We start from the raw sequence: 24,417 nt of genomic DNA on the forward strand, positions 1-24,417 counted from the left end.
CCAGTGAAAATGACTCCCGGTGGCTGAGTGGTAGTGCTTCACGCTCCCGTGCCACAGGTCCTGGGTTCGATCCTCGGGCAGAGTTGACTCAGCCTTTCATTCCTTCAGTGGGTCGATAAATGAGTACCAAGCATGCTTGGGAACTAAACACTGGGGGTTTCGTGTTCGGCTGACCATCTAACCAGAACACGTGCTTCTGCACCCCAGAGCCCAAGAAAACTGAGATGGGCATAGTAGACCTTGGCCCTCTTTGGACTGTTGAGCCACTGAGATGCGTATTTAGGAAAATGGACATTTGATTCTGTATGTGAGCATCGTTCTTATGCCTTGGCTAAACTGAATGAAATCGACCCATTTCATAAACGGATAGAGACTGGGGATGAGAAATGGGTCATATACGACAAGATTGTGTGAAATGATAATGGTCAAAGAGCAGTGAAGCAGTTCAAACTGTGCCCAAACCAGGATAATGTCCAGCAAGGTTCTGTGCATTTGGTGGGATTGGAGAGAAATAATTTATAAGTTTGAATCTCTACTGTCAACAACTCAACCATTTGAAGTTGGAGATCAATAACGGCCACAATTGGTCAACGAGGTGCTCCATCAAGAAAGCACTAGGCCACACAAGTCTCTAATGACTTTCCAGAAACTCCAGGAGCTTGGTTGGCAAGTTTTGATGCATTCACCATTTAGTTTGCACCTGGCATTAAGCGATTACATTGTTTTTCTTGCAATTCAAAATTTCCTTAGTGATAAGAAATTGCCATCAAGACAGCTCATCATTGGTAATCAAATATTTAAGACTGGTGAATATGTTTCATCTTTTTAAAATAATTTCATTATAAATTCAACTAAGTACGCTTAGATTATCGTGACTCATTGAAGCGAGAGGTGGAAGTGCTGATATGAAGCTATGCCATTTTTCTTTTATTTAGAACAGGGTGCGTAGCCACATCTTTCAACAAAAAATAAGTACTTTTTAAGCACTCAAAAAATATTTTTAAGCACTTCATACGTTAGCAAAATAATTTTCAAAGACTTTAGATGATCATGAGAAAATAACTAGTTTCTGACAAAGAACTCTTTTTCTTGATTATATTAGCCGTTATAATGATCGAGAGATTTTTCGGTTTGATATAAGAGGTTGGAAAATGTCTGAAATTGAGAATATCTTGCAAAATGCAGCAGAGTTGCACATGAGAAGGCAATAATCTCACTGAACCCAGCTCAGTAGACGCACACACGGACTCGAGCATTTCATAAACATGCAAAATGATAGGCGCTTTCATACGCTATGAACCGACGGTACATCAAAGTGAATTGTGAAAACGTTGAATGGAACAAAGTGAAAAGCACGCTTTTGCATAATACGCGGCGAAAATCGACATGGTAACAAAAACGGGTGATTGTGAGCCCATGTCAAAATTCTGGAAAATTTCTTGAGTAAAAAAAAAATTTGAAAAAAAGTTTAATCAAGAAATTAGGAAAAAATTTAAACAAGGTTTTTTTCCTTTTTCTCAATATTTCTTAGTTTACTTAAAATATATTTAAAATTTTACACATACCTATGATGACCTGGAGAAGCAATTAAAATTTACAAATACGTCTTTCTTTCTTGAGTTTATGATTATAATAACTATTTACTGATAAAAAATGAATATTTATCTAGAATATTAGCTTATTTGGCTCTCCCTTACAAACAAATAAAATAAACTGTATTTTTAAGTTCCACCTTTGAAAATTTGATTTCCGGAAACTTTTATGATCAATGATTTTTTGAAACCTCTGAACCTTCGATCTCCGGAAACTTCCGGATCACGGTTAGCAAAAAATCCGGAAATCTGGATTTTTTCTGGAGCACAATCAGCCATGCAAAAAAAAAATTTATTTTTTAAAAGGGAAAACAGGGTGCATAGCCAAATCTTTGAATCAAAAATAAGCACTTTTTAAAAACTTTTCAAGCACTTCACAAAAATTTTGAAGCACTCAAAAAATTCATATTCAATCAATGATATTGAAAAACAAAAACTTTTTATAAACAGTTTTAGCGTTTAAAAAAAACCCATAAAGAAACGGGCGTAAATCGAAACAATCAGTACTTTCCCACATCACCGAGTGAATTCAACTTGACCCTGAACTCAGAACAAAAGTACCCTTACCCCCTATGTCAAAAAAAGTGTTAGAAGTAAAATAAAATAAACAAGAACAAAATTAAAATAAATTAAAAAGAAAAAAATTTCATAAGGATCTGATATTCTCTATCTGAATTGGAGCACTCGGGTTTCGGTTTCAAATGTGCACGTATGCGCAAGTCATAACGTGGGTACGACGTGAAGTCCGCGTGAATGATTACGTAGCAAACTCCTCATTTTTCATGAAATGCATGGCATCCACCAGATATCGCTGAAGGGGAAAAAAAATTATTCGGAAAAAAAGCACTTTTTAAAAACGCCAGTTGAAACAAGCACCTTTAAAAGCTTTTAAAAACAAAATCCACAAAAAAGCACTTTTAAGTACTTTTTACAAACGCTACGCACCCTGGAAAATTAAGCACCTTTTAAAAACACCCAATGAAAAAAGCACCTTTAAGGGCTTTTAAATATCGAAAATAAGCATTTTTTAAAAACGCCACGTACCATGTAGTATAAAAAATGCTGAGTCACTCACTTTTCACTTATTCATTTAACCCCATTTACTTCTAAAAATCTTTTACATTAGCATTCAAACTGATGTTGATAAAAAGAAAAAAAAATGAAAACTGTTTTAATAAAAATTTTATTACAAATCACTTTTTGAAATATTTAAAGGCATATGAAACAGCAAATATACAGTTTAAATGAACTTTAATGTCAAAACATAAACAATTTTATAATTTTAAAACCAGATCTCTTTGGCTAAAATTTTAAATTTATATTGAAACAGTTTGAGTATGAAAATAAAGGTTTTTAGTTTATCACAGTTGAAGATGACAATGATATAGCTCATCTTAATTATTTGCACATTCATCTACACTAAAATGGAAAACAAGTGAAATTTGTCTCTACAAATAAAGCTGCCAATTAGTCCCACAAACTGTTCATTGATATTTAAAAGTTATGTTCTCAATAACATTTGGTTTTGTTTGCAACAATTAGTATTATTTTTAGAATAAGAAAACCTTGACTATTAAAAGAAAATGACAAGCTAAAATATATTCAATGTCTTCTTATAAAAGTCACACATTTAATGCTTAAAAAAGAAAGGACATTGTACAGACGCTTGTTTAAAATTCCCAAGAATAATAAAGTACAAAAATTGGGAGATTGCACATAAGCTATGGACAAGAATGTAATTTTTAAAAATTTAAGTACAATACAACAATTTAAAATTTAAGTTTTTAGGATTAAAACTTTCTATGATTAAAGTTCATTGGCATAAATTAACAATTTTTCCAGAAAAATATATTATGTTGATTTAAAATCGGATTTAACATAAATTTTTAATTGCATCGATATTTTAAAAAATTTGGCTGAATTCCAGATGTAGAATACTTAATAAAACTGCCTATTTTAAAATTAAATTTCACAAAATATCTAAGAAAAACTAAACCTTGATTTATTTGTCTGGTGTCAAAATATGCACGGATGACTAGAGAAAGCCGAGCAACAAATGATTATTTAACTTTAAATAATAAAAAGATTTAAATTATAAAAATATTTAAGATCAAAATGCACCAGAATAATAAGAGTAATAACTCAAGGTTTATAACAAAAACAAATGCTGATGAATGCAATAGTTATTTTTAAAAAAATATGAATAAATTATCTTAATTGCAAAGGAAAATCAGACAACACATATGAAATATTCCAAGATCTAACACAAAGTATGGAATGTTAGCATTAGATATTATGAACTTTAAAGAAAACTCGATAAAAGCAGTAGTGATGACAATCCACAAGTTAATGACCAAGCACTGAGCTTTTTCGTAGTTCTATCAATAGTTTGACGATAGCTAAACTTTCATAAAATCTGAAGTGCCTACCGAAGTTCCTCGGTAGGCACTGTCGTTATGTAACTATACAAAAAATATCACCATATCAGATCATACACACATCCCACTCTAGCTAAAAAAAGCTTTGTCATTATTGCAGCTGTATGGCTCAAGTCAACAATTTAATCACCTCAATTATTAGCTCTTGCAATTTGAAAGGTAAACATAGCTGCCAATGCAATCAGGAATAAGTTGTATATGGGTGTTGAAGATGCATTTACACCATCTGTAAGCTCGTTGCATTTACTGCCACAATCTTCACTCTCGCAGACTTCGCACAGTGTAACAGACTTTGATTCATAAAACATTCTGGCACTTTTGGCTAAAATAATAATGAATGAAATGTAAAAATTTGTAATACAAAATATATAGTGTATAATGAACTGTCATTTAAGTTTGGATTTTTTAAACACAGAATTTAGCTGACATAGAATTTTAGGTTAATTATTCTTTTTAATATGGTAGAATATCTTTTTCATACAGAACAAACTTTGAATCATGAGGCTTTGCATTGTATAAAATTTTGTGCTATATATTAAACTTTTCATATATTAAACATATAAATGTATATTTGAAATAGATCTATATTACTGCTTTGAAACAACTTTAAAGGTTAATACTTAAGACACAGAAAATGCACTTAAAATATTTATTGTTTTCAGAAAAAAATTTAAATTATACGCAATAGAGCTAACAACCAACAAATGTATCAATTTTGGATTGCTTTAGAGATTAAGCTAATGCTTTATGAAAAATTACGTTAACAAATACTTCAATACAATAAAACCTCTCGGGAGCGACCACTCTCCATTCCACAGTAAAATGTTCGTTTATAGAGGTTGGTAGTGGTTAGAGGTTACCTCCATTGACTTCAGAATTGTTATCGATTGAAGGTACGTGATTTCTCCCAAAAGATTTTAACCAGTGTCATTTTCTTGGTGTGGATATGCTACTTTTGTTGACGTTGTGAAAAGATAAATCGATGAATAAAATTTAAGGTCTATAAAAATGATCCCAACTGATATAATTATGCGTAAAAACAAATTTACCAATTATGAATGATAAAGCTATTTTAAATAAACAATAATATTTTTGCATTTATATTTTATATCATAAAAATTAGTTAGCTTTAAAAGATGAAGTTTGTTTGAGATGCTTGTTTTATCTTAAATTAGAAAAACAAAAAGTTATTTAACTCTAAATTTTAAAAGTAAATCATTGATAGCATTGTCTTTAGTGCACTCTCTTTGCAACATAAGGTTGCATCATCAAAAAGAGCTCTCTAAATAAGAGCCTCAATCAACTCATTTGTTTTGTTAAATTTTTTGTTTTAATATTTTTCGTGTTTCCTTATTTAACCTTTTCCACATTTGGTGCAGATGTTTATATTATGAAATATCTATTTAATCTACTTAAACAGAATGAAAGCTTTTGTTATGTACAATTATTTAAAGTAGTTAATTTCTTATAAAATGTGGGTAATCACATTTTACCTCCAAGATCTTTACAATTATGTAATTAATGTTCGTATAGGAAATGTTTTGAAGTTTTTAGGCTTTGCATTTTTTATTTATTGAATAAAAATAATTTTTGACATTTAAATATCTTAAATTGCCCACAAACAAATACTGATTTACCTATACACACACACTTTGCTATATACCTCCTTTGTTTATTTTATTTTATGCTATTTATGGGAATTATCTATATATAGTTAATTTAAAATAAATTTTATTTATCACAGTAAGAAAAGTTTTATTGTAAACAGAAAAAGTACTCACATAAATCATAATAATCATACACTTTAACAGGGACAGGTTTAGGATTGGCTACTTTGTGACTTCTAAAAGCAGGGACATGAACACAGACTTCATTGTCAATCTAACAAAAAATTCATGGATATATATATCACTCATATTATAAATCATGTCTTCCAGGCAGAATTCAGTTATTTTTCCTTGATTATAAAAATGAAATAAAATATAAAAATTATAACTGACATTTTTTTTACATTACTTTAAATTAACGTTATATTTGTAATCTATTGCTCAAAATCATGATGCATATTAAAGTTACGAAGAATATTGGTATTATTAATTGAAAACTTATTTGGGCAGGAATAAAACAATTGAAATGACTTATCGATAAGATAGAATAACAAGCCAAATATGCGATGATTTTAAGTTCTTTGAAAAAATAAAGTGATGGCCAAACTTATTTCTAAGTGTTTGAAACGTATAAACACTCCTTTCATAATAATTATTACAAAATATATAATTTGTGTTTAAATATATAATTGTGTTTAATTTAAATTTTTCTTAAAGTGTTTTAGTTAAAATGAGAAATTTTTCCCTACACCTAATTTTAATATATTTTGCAATATATTAAAATTAGGTCATAAAATAATAACATTTAACATCGAAGTTTATACTTTAAGATAATAAAAATTTCATATAATAAAAATTCAAGATCAGGTATTAAAGTTGTACAAAAAGAAAATTTACCCTGTCAAAGTATATGACAACATTGGTATCACCCTCATTTGTTTCAACTCTCATTAATTTGTCTAAATTCTTTATCATGGGTAAAATTTCTGTATCAGCCTCAAACCCAGAAGGAAGACCAACTTCCATTACAGCCATATTACTAGCTCCACTCTCTTTGTAGCTGAAATAATTTAAAATTATCTATTGTTATTTATGAACAAAATTCAAACTACTGTTATAAAAAAGAAAACATTTATGACAAAAGCAGAGATAATTATTTCCTATATAAGAAGATAAAATTACACAAAATAGAAATTATAGCATTCCAACCAAAGCAAATTGTAATATAAGATTGTTACATCACACAACAAAGCAACCAATGGACACCTTTGAAAAACTTTTCTTCCCCTTAAAAAAATTTTTAGTATAATTTTTTTTAAAATTTTTACCCAACCAAATTTTTCTAAATATTTAATTTTTCTCTGCAATGTATGAAAAATCTATTTTATTATTGAAAATTAAATTGTAAGCATTAAATCATGTAGTTAGCAGAGTGTAATAAAGATTATATTAAAAATATGATTTAAAATGTTTAAAAAGGTTCACAATTTTCTTTTTACAATTACTTACATAAGCTTTAATTTGATACTGAATTTAGTTTTAAATTTTTACTCGCTTATGAATTTTGTAACAAAAATTACTACCTTAAACATGTTAGTATTATACAATTAAATCAGAAAATTATACATAAATAGATTTTAGGCTATGAAGGAACTAAATTTTTAATTTAACAGGAAAGTTTTAGTATTTTCAACACAAATTTAAGATATATTCAAATATACAAGACTTTTTAGTGGACTAAAATAATCTGGCAACATTTTGCAAAAATATTAGGACATTTTTACAACAGTATTGAAACTACTAAAAGGCAAATGGCAAAATAAGAATTAAAAGTATAATTTGATGTATTTAAGTTATACAAACAAATTTTTATCACAAATGAACAATGGAATATATTTTTAATTTCAGAATACTTTGTGAAGAACAGAAAGTTAAGAGTTTCTAGCATAATTTTATCAATACGGAACAACTTTCATTAGTTTCAATTCAATATATGGAGAGAAAAAATTATAATATTGTTGCATAAAAAAACAGCCAGTATCAATTATTGAACTATTCCCTCAAACCAATATTTGTTATCTACTTCAACATTTCCTTGATCAAATAATTTTAAAGTGAGATTCAATAATATTGAAGTGAAAACGCAATGAATATGCTACTTAACAATTTTGCACAAAAATAATTTTGAAAGATGATTCCTCAATTCATTATGTAAAAATTCTATGATATGAGTGTTGTATTGTTCATTATGAAACTATCATCTTTAATATCACTAGTAAAAGAATATTTAATACTTGAGAAACTATTAAACCCCACACTGTAAGATTTGTTACCAGGGTTCGCCAAGTGGGCCCACTTTGAAAAAACCCGTCCGGGTTTTATTGGGCGGGCCCACCTTGAAAAAACCCACTTGGAACGATAAGTGGGTTTTTTCCAAGTGGGTTTTTTCAACAAAAAAAAATATTTTTTTTTTACTAAAACTTATTGTTTCGCATTTACTTTTATATAATTTATTGTGCAGCATAAATTTGTCAAATAGAGTTGCATGATTTATATGATTAAGTTTTTTATATTAGTAAAGTAAAAGAAACTCGAATCTTCATATAATTTTATAGTAGGTACTATTGAAAACTTCAAGTGGGTTTTTTCAAAAAGTAATATTTTAATGATATTAAATCAAATAAAAATTTAAATAATATACTCTGAAAAGATCAATTTTTCAAATATAGTTGCATGCTTTATATATTAATAAACAGGTTATTATTATTAATTCATATGTTTAAAATAATTGAAAAGAAACAATTTTTTTCTTTTTTTACCAAGTGATACATTAACAAAATTTAAACAGTTTTATTTTCTGGCTTTAAAAAAAAAAAAAAGCTAAAACTCTTTATAAGAGAACTTTTTAAAATTATTTATCGAGAAATGAAATCATTTTCCTAGGATTAATTATTTGAAAACAAATGGGACAAGTAACTGATACTCTTTATAATTATACGTAGTTTTACTTTCACTTTCCATTAACCTTATTATAAAAACTTGCAAGACCATTAAATATTTATTACAGTTTTTTATTTAACTCAAGTCAGATGAAATTTTAGTTTTTACTGATTATAAATATTTGCAGATTATAATTTTATAATAGGTAATATCCATATGTTTAATAAATATAGTAAATAAATGTGTGTGAAAACAAAAAGATTAATAAACTTGTTCCTTTTATATTACTACCTTTTATATTTTACAATTCCTAATTTAAAAAATTATGAAACGTAATGTACTTAACAATAAAGAAGTTTCAAATATGTATTAGTGATAATGCATTATTTAAACTTAATATAAAATACGTATAACTAGGGTTCCCCAAGTGGGCCCACTTTGAAAAAACCCACTTGGTGTTGTTTTTTTTTTAATTTGGTTCAAAGGGAAGTATCTCCTAATACTATCATTGGACACATCGTTGAAGTTAACAAATATTTTAGAAATGTACATCAAGCACATGGATGGGCAAATGAAAAAAACTGCTTGATGACCCAATGACCAAATGATACTAGGTGGAATTCATATTGTGAGCATGTAAAAGCTTTTGCCAATAATTACCATAAATATGAAGAGATTGTTCTTGAACATCAAAATGAATCTAATAATAATATGTCAAAAATATTAAATAATGTTGGGCTTTACCAATAAACTATCAATTGGGAAAAGCAGATGTCAATTGTTTCTTAAGCTTTAAAAAAGCTTCAACCAGAAAACATTTCAATTTCCGAAGCTGTTGAAATATGAATTAACTTACTATCATGTGATGAATTAGAACCCCATAAACATTTTGTAAAAAGATTCAATTAGGCTGTTCAGCCACATCATTTATTAGCATATGCATCCTGGATCCCGAAACAAGTGGACAATTTTTAAATGATGAACAAGACCAATTAGCAGTTGTCTTTCTAGGCAACATCCAGAATTTCTGCCACGTGTTATGGCACTCAAAATGTCCGATCCTGAATACTTTCCAAAATCAATGATGCTTGACACTGTTATTCAACAGTTTTCATTGAAAAATAGTGGAAAATTATGGCAAAAAAAAAAAAAATTTAAATAAATAAATAAAATTCCTAGCTTCCACAAAATTTCTGTCATTTCTTTTCTCTTTGCACTCAACACCAGCATCCTCTGTCTCTATCGAAAGACACTTTTCAACTTTCGGTTTGGTGCGGAGTAAACTTCGAAATAGATTAGGAACAGATAAAGCTACAAAACTCATAAAAGTGTATCACCATCTAAGAGAGAAATGTAGACACTTTGATTCTGTTGTATAATAATAATAATAAAGAAAAAAATGGAACTTTTTTTGAAGTTAACTCTTAACATCTGCTGACAATTTTTAACTATTTGGAGAAAGTTTATCACAATTAAAAAACAGTTAAAAATTAAAATATTACTTTTAAGATTTTTTAAATATTATTTTTAAGATTTCATTTGAATACAATTTATTTTGTTTCTTTTAATCATGCTTAAAAATATTGAAAGCAAACAAAAAAAAAAAAATTCTATTAAGTGATACATTAAACAACAATAAACAAATTTAAAGTTTTATTTCTGATTTTAAAAAAATAAGCTATAACTTTTTAGATATGCTTTTTTATAATTTTAAGACTAATTTGTCTTTTGAAACTATAAAGTTAAAATGTATCTAAAAATGCATATATTTATCTAAATATTTGAAAAAAGGGACAAGTAACTGATACTCTTTATAATTATACGTAATTTTAATTTCACTTTCTATTAATCGTATTATAAAAACATGGAAGACCATTAAATATTTATTCCAGTTTACTTTTTTTACAAGTAAAAGTCAGATGAAATTTTAGTGTTTACTTATACAACTCTATTTAATAAATAAAAATAATTTCACAGTAAAATTTATGAGCACTAAATGAAAAAACCCAATTTTCCCCGGGTTTTTTCAAATAAAACCCAATTTTCCCCGGGTTTTTTCAATAAAACCCAGGCGGGTTGGGTTTTTTCAAAAATCCCCGGGTTTTTTCAAACCCTGTTTGTTACTGCATTTGATTAAAATTATAAATAAGCATATGGCCCCTGAATTCATCACCAAAAAATTTTGATAATTCAAAATTGTTAATTGACTGTTTTTTTTTTTTTTTTTTTTTTATAAAAAATGAATTCAAAGAAATTGAAGCAATGTGTTAATGGTAAATGCTTGAACCATGCCTATAATTAGTTGACAGTTCCTAAATTGGAACTCTCAAAATTTTGCAATTTTTACTAGCATTATTAATTAAAATAAAAAAAGATGTTGCATCAAATATCCAAAACCTTTTATTCTTCAAATCTATTTTTCTTTAAAAAAATTGCATTTGTATTCTAGAAAATTGGATTCTCTAAACGCACACAATTAGGTGCCTCAAAACAAAAAAGATAAAATCAGAATTTATTAAATATCCAGAAAATCGGAAATATCAGGACAAATGTGTACTAATACCTAAAAATATGTGACTAATGCCTAGTGTACTAATACCTAAAAATATGTGACTAATGCTTCAATTTTTACCCAAAATTCTTTTTTATGCCAAGTATATTAAAAAATTTAAAGCATGAAATACAAAATGACATTAGAAATTGTAATAAAATATTACCGAGTGCAAATATCTAGCTCCATGTAATCACCGGTGAAGGCTTTGCCCAAATCAGGTTTTAATGAAAAAGCTGGAGTGACATCAGTAACAGCAACATTGTATGACCATGTGACCTGCATTTCAAAACTATGATTAATGGAATACTTTTCATTACATATAATTTGTAGTTGTTTGCATGTACTTTCTGTGCTCAATGATTTTTTTTAATTATTTAGCTTATGAACACTTTATTGAGAAAGCAGAAAATGTAACTTTATTAAATGGTTATAATTGGCTGGCATGCATACTACTTATTTTATAACCACGATTGAACAGCTAACCTATTTATGAGTTTACAACTACTAATGTTCAACAGCGTAGTCTGTTAATTTTGAACCCAACTCAGAAGACAAAGGAGCCTCTCGAATGAGCATTGTTAAATTAGATTACATAGCAAACTTTTAGATGGAACTAGCCTGTATTTGTGTTAAATGGAAGAAATACGCAAAAACCAGTCAGGTTTAGTCCGATGGCAAGAACATTCTAACTCACGATGTCCGTCCACCACTGAGGATATTTTGTAAAGCACTGTGGTCAGTGGGAGCAAGGGACAGAATTTTTAACAGTCTATTATCACTGGCAGAGCCAGATTATGCCTTTCGTAGGCCCTAGGTTTAGCCGTTTTTGGGCCCTCCCCTCCTCCCCTCTTTTCAAAATATATGCTAAAATTTTCTTGCCTATTTTTTTTAAACATTTTTATTAATATGGATTTTAATTTACGAATTTGTTTATCGAACTTTATCTGCAATACCGACATACTGCCGATATTGCAGTTGATATCGATAATACCATTATGATTAGTTCGATCGATAACTATGTAAACACTTCACATCAACAATACAACAAAGAAAACAGTGAAATTGATAGTGAGATTAATTACAAGAAATATTTATACAGTAGAGAACCAATTATCCGGGATAATCGGGAGCATCGCTATCCCGGATGTCTGAATTTCCCAGTTTTCTGGATCGACCAAAAAGTGTCGTTAATCGATGCTTTATCGAACCCGAATTACAAGGAAAAAGTGCAATGCATAAAGTAAGAGAAAAAAGAAAGGTACTCCTAACTTTAAAGAGAAAAAAAATGGTAGAAATATAACATTTAAAAGAATAAAAAAATTTACAAGTTTAGACAAGAAAAGCAAGTTTAAAAGATACAAAATTCTCATATTTATTTTTTAAAAATAATTACAATTCCTAAATTAACTAATATAAACAAAACCAATGATTAAATAACGCAATATATTTCATACCTAATTATACGGGGGGAAACAATAAAATAAAAGGAAAACTTATTAATCTAAATAAAAACATTTGAAAATTATCGAACCGAAACGATAGTTAAAAAAGGCACTAGCATAAATATTAAAACATTCACAATGCATTAAGAATATATTTGTCGATTCTTGGATCAAATGCAGAAAAATCTTTTTCCAGATCAAAATTGATAAAAAATTATTTGCGTTCAACAATGAATCAAGATCGTTTGGCATCGCTTGCACTTATGTCTATTGAATACGACATTTTGCGTAGTTTGGAATTCGACAGCATAATACAAGATTTCGTTGAATCCAAAAAAGTAATATATTAGATTATAAGATTCTGCAAAATAATTTATTACCAAAAAATATTATATTTTTATTTGTATCTTCATAATTTTGTGCAAAATACACTTGTTGTTTTTAAAGCTAAATTATTTTTGTCAACAAGTTTTTTTCTCCCAAGTTTTTCGTAGGCCCCTGAATTTCGTAGGCCCTAGGCACGTGCCTAGTGTGCCTATAGGTTAATCCGGCCCTGATCACTGGTATTTAGCCTTTAATCACCTTAATGGAAGGCAGTGCTTCATATTTGGCCGCTGTGATTCATGCATACTATTTTATTTTATAACCAGCATGGAACAGCCGACACATTTTTGAGTTTACGGCTATCATTGTTTGATTCCGTAATTTTGCAATTTTTAACCCAACCCAGAAGACAAAGGAACACACATTTCAGGAAACAAAAATTTAAAATTTAACCAAATACTCAAAGGAGTCGAAAATAAAAACGAAATTTCACATTAAAAGTTCTTGGTGCAAAAAGTAAAAATATTAAATTTTATGAATAAGTTTTTGCAGTTGGTAACCTTCACTGTATGAATAATTGATGAACTAGTTAGAATTTATTTCTAAGGTTTTTCCACTAAAAGGATCCAGAATATCCACACAAAAAATTATCACTGGCAGTAAACTAAGTTCAAAATCTTTCATCATTAAAAACATTTTTTTAAAAATAAATGTACATTTCATCACTATTATTTTTTAAACACTTCACATTCCATCACTAATAAAAAATTTTTTAAAAATGCATATTTCAGAAAAATTTTAAATATTTCGACTAGAAAATTAAAGTTTCACCTGAACTAGACCAACTCCAAAACCTTCAGCTTGAAGAGCAACAGATCTGACATCAGAAGGTAACTATTGGTATGGAAAAAATATATATGAAATTCTTGAAAAAAAAAGGTAACACTAAAAAAATTTTAATAAAAAAGTAACTTACAATAACATTTTGAAGCACCATGGCATTATCAGAATTAATGCTTAATGTTTTCTGCATATCATTGAAGTTGTAAGAGATGTTAATAGATATTGAAGCTGAAGCAAGTCTGACGCCCAAAGAAGCCAAGGCTTGGATACCAACGACTGTGTCCTAAAATGAAAAAATATTTTGTAACTTAAAAATATTCCTATATATTAGTCAAAAATATAAGTCTTGTTGGCAATAATGTGATTTTAAAGTATTTCAAATACATAAAAGAAATTTTATCATACAAGTCCTTAGAGAATACAGTAATAAGCTAAATTTTTTCAAAAGTGGTCTTTTTACATAATTATTTCTAGAAAGGTAATTCAGAAGTTTCTAAAAATTGCACTAGATAACAGCACAAAATAAAGAAATATTTATTGCATAAAAGGAAATTCTGTTTTATTAAAATTGCTAATCTGAACAATGTGAAAAGGAGACATATTACATTGGCCAAAGCCTTTTAATTGTTCGATTATTCTCAGTAATAGTTTTATTCCGTCACTTGTTGTTGCAGTTACAAAATAGTATGCTAACACAATATGGATAATTTATCCGCATTATAAAACTAACTAAAAATTACTTTATTCCTAGCCTAAAGAGAATCTACATAATTTTGAATCTTTGGGGGCTAATGCAGTTTTGGATATGTGATTAATTTTACTAAGAAGCACATGTATGCTTAATTATAATATGTCTAAAAATTCTGCTTGAAAAAAAAACTAACCACATTTATTTGAAGCAGCTTTCTTCTACATCTGCATGCATTTAGAATGTTCTAATTGGAGGCTGAGTTTGAGTCCAAAAAGGCTATAAATACAAACTAATCCTTAACTCAAATGTTCTTTTCTATTAGACCTTTCCCAGGGTACATTTCAACTGAGTTACTCTCTGTGTAATGTACTAATAAGTCATTCTCCGATCCACTATCCGATGTATCCGAATACGATTCATCCTCCGATTAGTACAATGCTTGTTTTGTAGTAGTAAATATGGACTGAAGCAAATATCACACCACTGTGCTAGATATAAAACAATTTAATGCAAATGTGCAATGAAAATACTTGAGAAGTTTTAACCCAGACCTAGTTGAAGGCTACATGGCATATTAGGTATGAAGTAAATAACATTTTAGAGAAGGATAGGAAATTAGAGAAATTTTAGCATCTTCTTACAGTTGCTATTCAGAAAATTTTTAATCCAAACTTTGCCGAAGGCAACAAAGGATGATAGATATAATGTAAAAATAACACTTTTAAGACTTACCTGAGTGGAAGAATAGCCTCCATACTCATTTTGCTGGGAGATCATCCACCTAAGAATGGGTAAGGCTCCGGCAACATCTCCTCGCACAGAGTATGTCAACAAGGCATAAGCAGTCATCTCTACGTCTTGGGATTGAGGCTCATAGTAAGGCATTGAGTTGTCCTTTGGTTTTTGCCAGTGGATGGTATCAACTGAATTGAGATTAGAAAATTAAATTAATGATAAACTTTAAATGAGATATCACTACAAGAATTTTAGACAAAGCAATAATTTCAGACAATATATTAAGACAACAAAACAAACTTTGGAAAATTAGGAGCAAATGCTAACAGTAAAAACAAATATTACACCAAATTTATTTACACAATGGAAACACTAATTAAGTTACACAAAGCTTTTCTAACTACTTAAACTTGAGATAAAAGATTGTATCAAATAATAATACAATATTTAAATAATAATGTATCAAACATTTTAAAAGATCGTATTGATATTTAGGGAAGACTTAAAAAATTTCACTTTATTTTATCATACAGCTAAAATTTCTTAAATAAATGAACAGAAATAAAATAGTCATCTACAGACACTGTCTCCATAGCAATTATTACTAGCTTTAAAAAGTAGAATAATAAGTACTTTAGTTTATAAGAAGAAAATTTTCATAAATAACAAATAGGAGCAAAAAATATAACAATTTCATCATTTTCTGTTATTGTCTAAGTACTTGGTCAGTTTTGTCAAATTTTAAGATTTCCATTTCTATTTCAGATAAATTACAGGTCTCTGCATTTGGGGAGCTGAACACAAATTTAGTTTTGCTAACAAAGCTATAGTTAAATCTCTGAGCAAAGGTCCCTTGCGAGACTGAGCCTATGAGACCAGTATAACTAGGTGGCTGTTTTTCAGTGCTATCAACCAATCAATTATGTAAAAGATTAAAAAAAAGGAAAACATTAACTAAAATAATGATCTAATCGCGATCACTATTAATTTTAAGTGGCATTGATTTGAGTATTTTTTCAATAATGTAGTATAGCTTACTTTCTGGGGTTTATTTCTTTTTCACTATAGAAAACTTAAATAAAATTCATGCAGACACCCATTTGAGTAGGATAAATAAAATTCATGCAGACCCCAGATTGAGTAGGTGGAATGAAACTGTCATTCCACTTACTATGATAGATTTCTGTATGAAAGAATTCTTACAAACAATAATTGAAATGAGATATCCATTGAGTGATAATATATTAAGTAGTGACCAATTAAAATTATTGCAAACTAGAGATGAATAAATGAAAAAAAAGAGTGATTAAATTCACTTTTAATTGAAATTCATGCTTGCAGCGCGTGGCCATTGTTCAGAAAATTGCTGTTCAGAAGTTGGTCCTCAAGTAAATCTTATGAAAAAAGTTTAGTTCCATTAAAATATGTTCGGTCTTCCGAGATTGTCGTTATTTAGAGGTGATACTTAACACTAATCATACCATAACGGGTCAAAAGACCAGTTTTTGTATGTTGTATTGTATTGTATTGAAAAGTGTTGAAAAAATACCGGAAATTTAAGCAAGAAAAAAAGATGTAGGAAGATGTATCAATAAAATATTATGAATGTAAATATGAATCCCAGTGTGTGATTTTTAAATCTCTTGACTACAAAATAGTGTAAATATTGCATGTTTTTTTTTATGCATGTTATTTTTTCTATTGCATGGTTGAATCTCTGATTTTTAATTTCTGTGATTATAAAATCTCAATGCGAAACTTGAAATCACCTGAATATGTGACGTGATACATAGTTTCAAATTGCATGCAATTTTTAATTCCGTTAATACGAATCACGATGCGTAATTTAAAATCTTGTAAATGTAATTTTAAATAGTGTTTACATAAATAGGAGATAACGTAAAAAATTTAAATATTTTTCAAGAATTCGAAAAAACAGAAGTTTATTTTTTTAAAAGGAAGAATTTTACATTTTATTAATTGAAAAAACGGAAATTCTTACAAAAAGCGGGAAAAATATCATTGTGCAAAAACACTTATTTTATTACAGAAATTACCATTACATTTTAACACAAATTTAGTATTCTGCTATGCACAAACTGCTAATTGAAATAATCTCAAGAACCTTATGTCAAGTTTATGCATTAAATGAAACACCAACAGTACATAAATTAATACAAATTGATGAAAATAACACTCAAAATATTTTACCTGCATTGCTTTATGATGAATTTCTCCTGGTTCATCAAACAAACCATCAGATTTTTGCTGTTTGGACAACCATTCTAATGCAGAAGTCATTACACCATCATCAATTTCCATAAATTCTTTAGCCTGGTGGAATGATCGAACTACAAATGCTGTAAGCCTAAGGAGTTTAAAAATTTACGATAAATCAAAATGATATATTAATTTATCACCTTAAATAAATAAAGTAAAACAGCACTTTACATTTGAATGCTTAAGCTAACTACAAATCTAACGGTTCACACATTTAAAAATATTGTTTATAGCATGTTTTTTGATTCACAATTCCCACTATGTAAAATTTTTTTAAGAAACTTCAAACCTAACATCACCTCAACAGTAAAAAAAAAATTTAAATATAAAAACAATTTGATTTATGAGGTTTTTTTCTCAGTTGTATCTACTGACTGCTGGATGCACACCGCAGGAAGAGAAAAAAACATTAATTACTCTGAATAACTTTAGGTCTAATGATCGGATTTTCATGAAGGGAGAGACCACAAATATGATGATTGGTTAGTGCAGACTATATTTTAAGTTACAAAATCAAATATAAAAGCGTCTTTTCTCTGCATAAACGTACCTTTCTTTATATGGAATTGAATTTCTGATCCTGAAAGTATGGGGGTAGACTAAATATGGAAAATATGCCCCCCAATAGTTTGGTCAGGAGAGCGATTGAAAGTTTGAACCACTTAATGTTAATTTTATTTTGTGTATTTCACCATATCTTAAAAGCTTTTTAAGTTGAAAATGCACCCTATGTGCATTAGTTAATTATTATAATATAGGGTGTTTATAAATTCCCGGACCTATTTTGATGTTTAATAACTCATAAAATAATGAAGATATAAACAAACTTATGGCATTTACTGATAGAATAACTCATATATTTTCCTTTTCAGGTTTGAATATCTTTACTTTTGTAAATATAGTCTGCGTGTGTGGTTAATTTCAGATAATTTCATTTTCCAGTCTAAATATCTGTTCTTTTCTAAATATCATCTGCTTTTCAATTGCATTTTTCTCTCTTTTGTTTTTGGCAACTATTGCAATGTTACGTTTACTTTTGATGTGTTTGTTCTATGTAGTACTTTTCTATGCGATTTTTTATTCGAGCGGATATTAAGGAGAATGCATACACCACAAAAAAGAAAGCACAGATTTTATGGTGGTTCATAGAAACGAAATCGATAGTGCAAGCACAGAGATATTGCAGAAGAATTTACCAAAAAGATCCTCCATCCAAAAGCAGCATCTGTTACAGGAGGATCTTGTTGAACATTGATGACCTAAAAGCTAGAATTACAGCTGCAATAGCCTCTGTGGATGTCGGCATGCTTGCCGCTACCTGGCGTGAAATTGACTATCCACTTGATATTCTCGGTGCGACGAAGGGGGCACACGTGGAAGTTCATTGACAAGGGTCATGAAACTTTTTGAGTCTATCTAACCATTTATGTTATTAATTTTAATCTATCTTTATTATTTTATGAGTTATTAAACATCAAAATGGGTCTGGGACTTTATAAACACCCTGTAAATTTTTAATAATCATGGGTATATTATTACTCAGATTTCTTTTAAAAATTAAGATTTTGCTAAATTATAACTCACCATGTACTTCCATTTTTGTCATTATTTCCAAAAGCACTGAAAGAACCATCATTTCTTCTGTATGTCAACTCTCTTTGGTAACCTGTAAGTGTAATGTTTGGATAAAGATAACTTATATTTTTTCAGTGTTTTAAAAATGAAATTAAAAGTTAGTATAATACATACCACTTTCCATAAAATTCAGAGATTTCTTCTGTATTGTAGGAGTCAGTCTGTTAACTCGTTTTAAGTATTTAGTAATAACAATGTTTCATACAAAATTCAGCATATTTTGCTCACCACAGCCTTGAGGCATTCTAAGCAGTTTATCTAAATTATTAACAGTAGGACCTAACAAATCTCCTGTAACATAAAAATAATTATAATGTATAAATATCACTATATTAATTAAAATTTTATGCCACTTAATTTGTTACACAATCAAACTATTCAAGCTACTGTTAAATTACCCCAGACTAAGTTTGGAAAGCAATAATAAAGTTCCCAATAAATCCAACCATCAAACCATCTCAAATAAATGTAAAATCTTTTTATCCAGAATATTAAAAATAATCAGAATACAGAAAATTTTATTAAAAGTTTTAATTTAAATACATTACACTAAGATTACTATAGTTAGTTCTTCTTTTAACATTATATCTTCACATTATATAACCACTGGTTATCATTATATTAAAATATCTTGCTATTTAATTCAAAATTTAAAAAAGTTAATTACAAACCAATTTTACACAAATGTTACTTGAAAAATGCTTTTAGTTTTAATATTAAATATATTCTCTTAAATTTTGAACAGTAAAAAAATAATCTGTATTATAAATCTCTGCTTTTTTTTACGATGTTCAAAAGCAAACTTAAAATTGGAAAAAGATAGAAAAATTAAAACAAAAAATGTTTCATAAAAGATAAAATCTATGTGGTTAATTTAAAATTAAAAGTTTCTCAAGTTTTATTCTACAAAAAATATGCCCCCATTAAAAATTCTGCATATTTTTGAATATCGTTATAGGAAAAGTAATATTGGTTTCAATCAAAACAAAATGCTTTTGTCTTTGAAGATGTTACAATAAAAAACACCACAAATGAAGAAACATTAAATAGTCAGGAACAATACAGTATTTACTACTGAAACACTTTGAACTTATTAAAATTATAAGCATATACAGGGATGAGAGTAGTCAGAAAGTAAAAAAGAGGAAATCCAAGAAAAAAGAAAAAAAAAAATATATATATATATATATATATATATATATATAAACAAAAATTTGACAAAAAAAGTGCGATTTTTAAACTTGTAAACCATGTGATAATAAATCCCGATATGAGGCTTTTAAATCACGTGAATTTGAAACTCTACATCGAATTTAAAAAATGCGCAAAATACAAATCATGATGCGTATTTTTAAGATCACGATGCATAATTTTTAAATCGCGCGATATTACAACCGCAAAAACGAATCACGACATTGGATTTTAAGCTCGCGTAGCTACATAGGGTTTTAAAAGCTCGTAAATACAAATCGCGATATTGGTTTTTTAAATCTCGTAAATAAGAATCGCAATGTACAATATTTAAATCGCCTGAATAAGAATCGCAACGTTCAGCTTTTAAATCAGGTAAATACGAAAATCGATGTTTGATAATAAAATCGCAATTTTAAAAATACATAAATACAAAACACGATATTGGATTTTTAAATCTCGTAAATAAGAATCATAATGTACGATATTTAAATAGCGGAAATAAGAATCGCAACGCGCAACTTTTAAATCAGGTAAATACGAAAATCGATGATTGATATTAAAATCGCGTGAATAAAAATCGAGTTATTTGCAGAGTCTGGACTTGAAATTTCTAAAAGGCTTGTTTGTATTGCTTTTATTTAGACATAATAAATAAAAATTAACAAGATATTGAATGAGCAAATAAATATTTTCACAGCAAATCCACCTATATTTCTTTTTCTATTTTTTTTTTTTTTTTGTTTTCATGCCAGAATAGAAGAAGCAGCGACGTCTGAATTACGAAAATACGAGCTATCCCGCCGACGGATAAAAAATACGGAAAATCTTATTTTCTGTGCGTGAAATCGGAGAAAACAGCTAATATAAGTAAAAATGCGGAAGGGTTAGCAGCTAGGACGTAGTTTGAATTTTCTTTTTATCTTTGAAAATCGTAAATAAATATAATTATTTTACTTCAACGACTGAATTTTTAAAAAAAGCGGGATATTTATTTAAAAAAAACGAAACTTTTAGAGAATCGGAGTTTTTGATAAAAAGGCTGAAATTCGAGAGACAAAAAGAATCTCATCCCTGTATAAAGATCAACCAGTTTTATCCCAAGGAAATGATTTTTAGAGAAACTTCAGAGGGATGAATAAAGACTTCAGTAATTTTGCTCTGTGGAAAATAAAATTCCTCATAAAATATTTTAACTTGTGCAAAAAAAAAAAAATTTCAGCGGAAATCAGCGGGAAAAATGGAAAAATCTGAAAAAAAGCGGAAATCCGTGAATCCGCGGAAGAATCTCATCCCTGCATATAGGATTGTTTAAGTCATTTATAATTATATTGGGGATATTTTTACTGGGACACTTGTTCACCTGTATAAGATAATTGCTTTTTGCAAAAGTTAAAAAATTTCAAGTTGACCCTTTTCAATTTCCCTCTCTTTGTAACGCAAATGCGTGTTAGTTCCATCAAAAAGTCCTCCACGAAAGGCAAATTTCTCCCAATACTTGATCCAGGAGTTTCATTGTCTTCTATATTGAGTTCAAAATTACAAGGATACAGAGTTGAACATTAGTAGTTGTAAACTGAAAATTCGGTCGGCTGTTGAACGAGGGTAATAAAATTTAATAACTGAAGCTAAATTCTATATGACTTACTCCAAAAAAAAGAGTAGGAAATTGATGGCTAGAGGATAACTAAAATTTGCTAATTATAAAATTTTCTTTCAATTTCTTGCAACAACCTATGTACTACATTAAAATACATTTCTCTGAAACACGAATTGCAAATATAACAATTCTCCCAATACTTGATATTTTAATATAATGAGGGTAATAAAATTTAATAACTGAAGCTAAATTCTATATGACTTACTCCAAAAAAAAGAGTAGGAAATTGATGGCTAGAGGATAACTAAAATTTGCTAATTATAAAATTTTCTTTCAATTTCTTGCAACAACCTATGTACTACATTAAAATACATTTCTCTGAAACACGAATTGCAAATATAACAATCAAATTATGTTCTTTAAAGTTACTATACTATCATATTTTTAAGAGAATGGAAATTACTTAAAGGAGGGAGAAAGATCAATTATGTATCTAAGAAACTCTAGTGCTTAACTGAATATCATTTTGATCAATCAAAAGTTGTTCCAATTAACTAATTTTCACTACAAGCACAAATATACTAATAGCATAAAAACAATGTGCGCATGGATTCTGTACTTTTTTCAGATCATTAACACCATGACTGTATTCAATGGATGTTGTGATTGGAAAAATAAAATTTATTCCCTGCTTTGACTCAAAACATTTTTGCAATTATAATAAGTCTAAGTTTATATAAGGCCTTTAATATGTTTGTCAAAATATGTTTGCTTATATATATATCAGTATTATATTCACACATAATGTACAAATATGAGGAGAAATATAAAGCCACAATACAAGCAGATATTTAAAACTTACAATGTAAACTACATCTACTTTAGCAAATTTCTCCACATTTATTTACACAGATTATCACACATAAACTAAGATAAATAACTGCACTAAAAGCATATATACTGATAATTTAAAAATAAACTGCACATATATTTCTAGCACAAATACTGTAGTAATTACATTTTTAATGCAAATTTTATTTAAATTACATAAAAATCATATTAGAACTTCAATACTAGAGACACTGTTGCATTATAACAAATTTTTCTAAATTACCTTCATAGGCTTTTTGTTGTAGTTGAAAACAATGGCTTCTAAATACAATGATTCTCCTCTCACAACTGAGTATGGCAGGTTTAGTTTGACAAAAAATGGTCTAAACACAGTGACCTAGAAGAATCAATAAATATCAATATCCTAATATTTTCAACATAATTTATAATAGCCTTACTTTGGTTAAATTTTTATTTAGTTTTGGATTAAATAAATAATTTATCAGTTTTTAAATGATAATGTTGATATGTAGAAAAAACTAATCACGATAAAGTTATAATTTTTTGCAATCATGTACTCTTATGATTGAAAATAAAAAAAACATTTTATCTTCTTTTTTTATCTTGCTTAAAAATAGTTTTAGAGTTAAAAATTTTAAAATCACATAGTTTTACAACTTTTTTTTTTTTTTTTTTATAAATTACAAAAAAGTATACCACTTAATATATTTATCCACTTTGTAACGAAAAAATATATAGATAAATGGATAAAATTCATAGATCAAAAAAATTTTTTTACATCAATTGGTAAAGAACATATAGAGTTGTTTACACTGAAAAAATATTTTTTAGTAATAGAAAAAAAAAATTTTTTTTTGGTTAATAAAAAAGTAATAAATTTTTCCTTTTTTTTTAAATGAAATAAGTTTTTTGGGATTATAAATAATTTCATTTCATTTAATAACAATAGAATAAAATGCCTAGTCCAAAAAAAATTTATTTGATCAGTATTTGCAATTTACTTAAAAACAATTTTTAAAAAAAAACAAATTATGTTTGTTTAATCAGAATTTTTCTCCAAGTTCCAGATGTTTTTTAAGTTTTTTTCTGAGTAAAGATAAATAATCAGTTAGTAGTAAATAATCAGTAGAAACTATGGCTTCCATTTAATTACAAAACTTCTCTTTATTTTGTATGTCTTTTAAAACTAAATTTATAATTAAAATTTCAATAAATATGCTAAGAAAATAGACAATAGGAAAAACTTTTAAAAACAAACTAAACAGCTAACCAGGTACCAAAATTATTTTCAAATCCCGTATAATGGCTACAAAAATTAATATCTAACAAAATGTGGTATTAAGTTGAAAATATATACCTTTGCAGTATCTGGTGCAATTCCTAAACCATTAACAGGATCCATAGCAAAAGCACTGATTTCCCATGATGTGATGGTGTCTGGGATATTCTTCACAAGTGATAATTTGCCATCATTTCTAAGAAAGAAAAAAAAAAGACAAATAGAGTAAATATTGAAAGCTAAAGTGTGCTCCTTAGTGAAACACTTCCCAAAAATAGCATTTATTTCTGCACATTTTGGAAGTACATATCACAGATTATTGTAACCAGATGTTCTAGTGCAGTGTTTCCCAAAGTGTGGTACGCGTACCCCCAGGGGTACGTGAACAGTTTAGCGGGGGTACGCATTCTTATG

At 28.2% G+C, this 24,417-nt stretch overlaps 1 pseudogene across 1 annotated transcript in view; it reads right to left on the minus strand.

The window, feature by feature from the left end:
* Positions 1-2,759: 2,759 nt before the first annotated feature.
* The window catches only part of LOC107455512 (CD109 antigen-like), an 81,515-nt pseudogene continuing 59,857 nt past the window's right edge, over positions 2,760-24,417 (minus strand). Inside the window, exons 9-22 of the transcript XR_015433409.1 lie at positions 24,082-24,199; positions 22,987-23,100; positions 21,620-21,635; positions 19,196-19,372; positions 19,031-19,112; positions 17,378-17,534; positions 15,467-15,488; positions 15,164-15,354; positions 13,874-14,023; positions 13,729-13,791; positions 11,295-11,407; positions 6,535-6,697; positions 5,812-5,911; positions 2,760-4,352 (exon numbers count right to left, since the gene is read on the minus strand). The product of XR_015433409.1 is annotated as a CD109 antigen-like (transcript). The remainder of the gene's footprint in view (positions 4,353-5,811; positions 5,912-6,534; positions 6,698-11,294; positions 11,408-13,728; positions 13,792-13,873; positions 14,024-15,163; positions 15,355-15,466; positions 15,489-17,377; positions 17,535-19,030; positions 19,113-19,195; positions 19,373-21,619; positions 21,636-22,986; positions 23,101-24,081; positions 24,200-24,417) is intronic.

This window comes from Parasteatoda tepidariorum, chromosome 4, assembly GCF_982258835.1.
Source record: "Parasteatoda tepidariorum strain Cologne lab strain chromosome 4, Ptep-v5.0, whole genome shotgun sequence".
Classification (NCBI taxonomy): domain Eukaryota; kingdom Metazoa; phylum Arthropoda; class Arachnida; order Araneae; family Theridiidae; genus Parasteatoda; species Parasteatoda tepidariorum.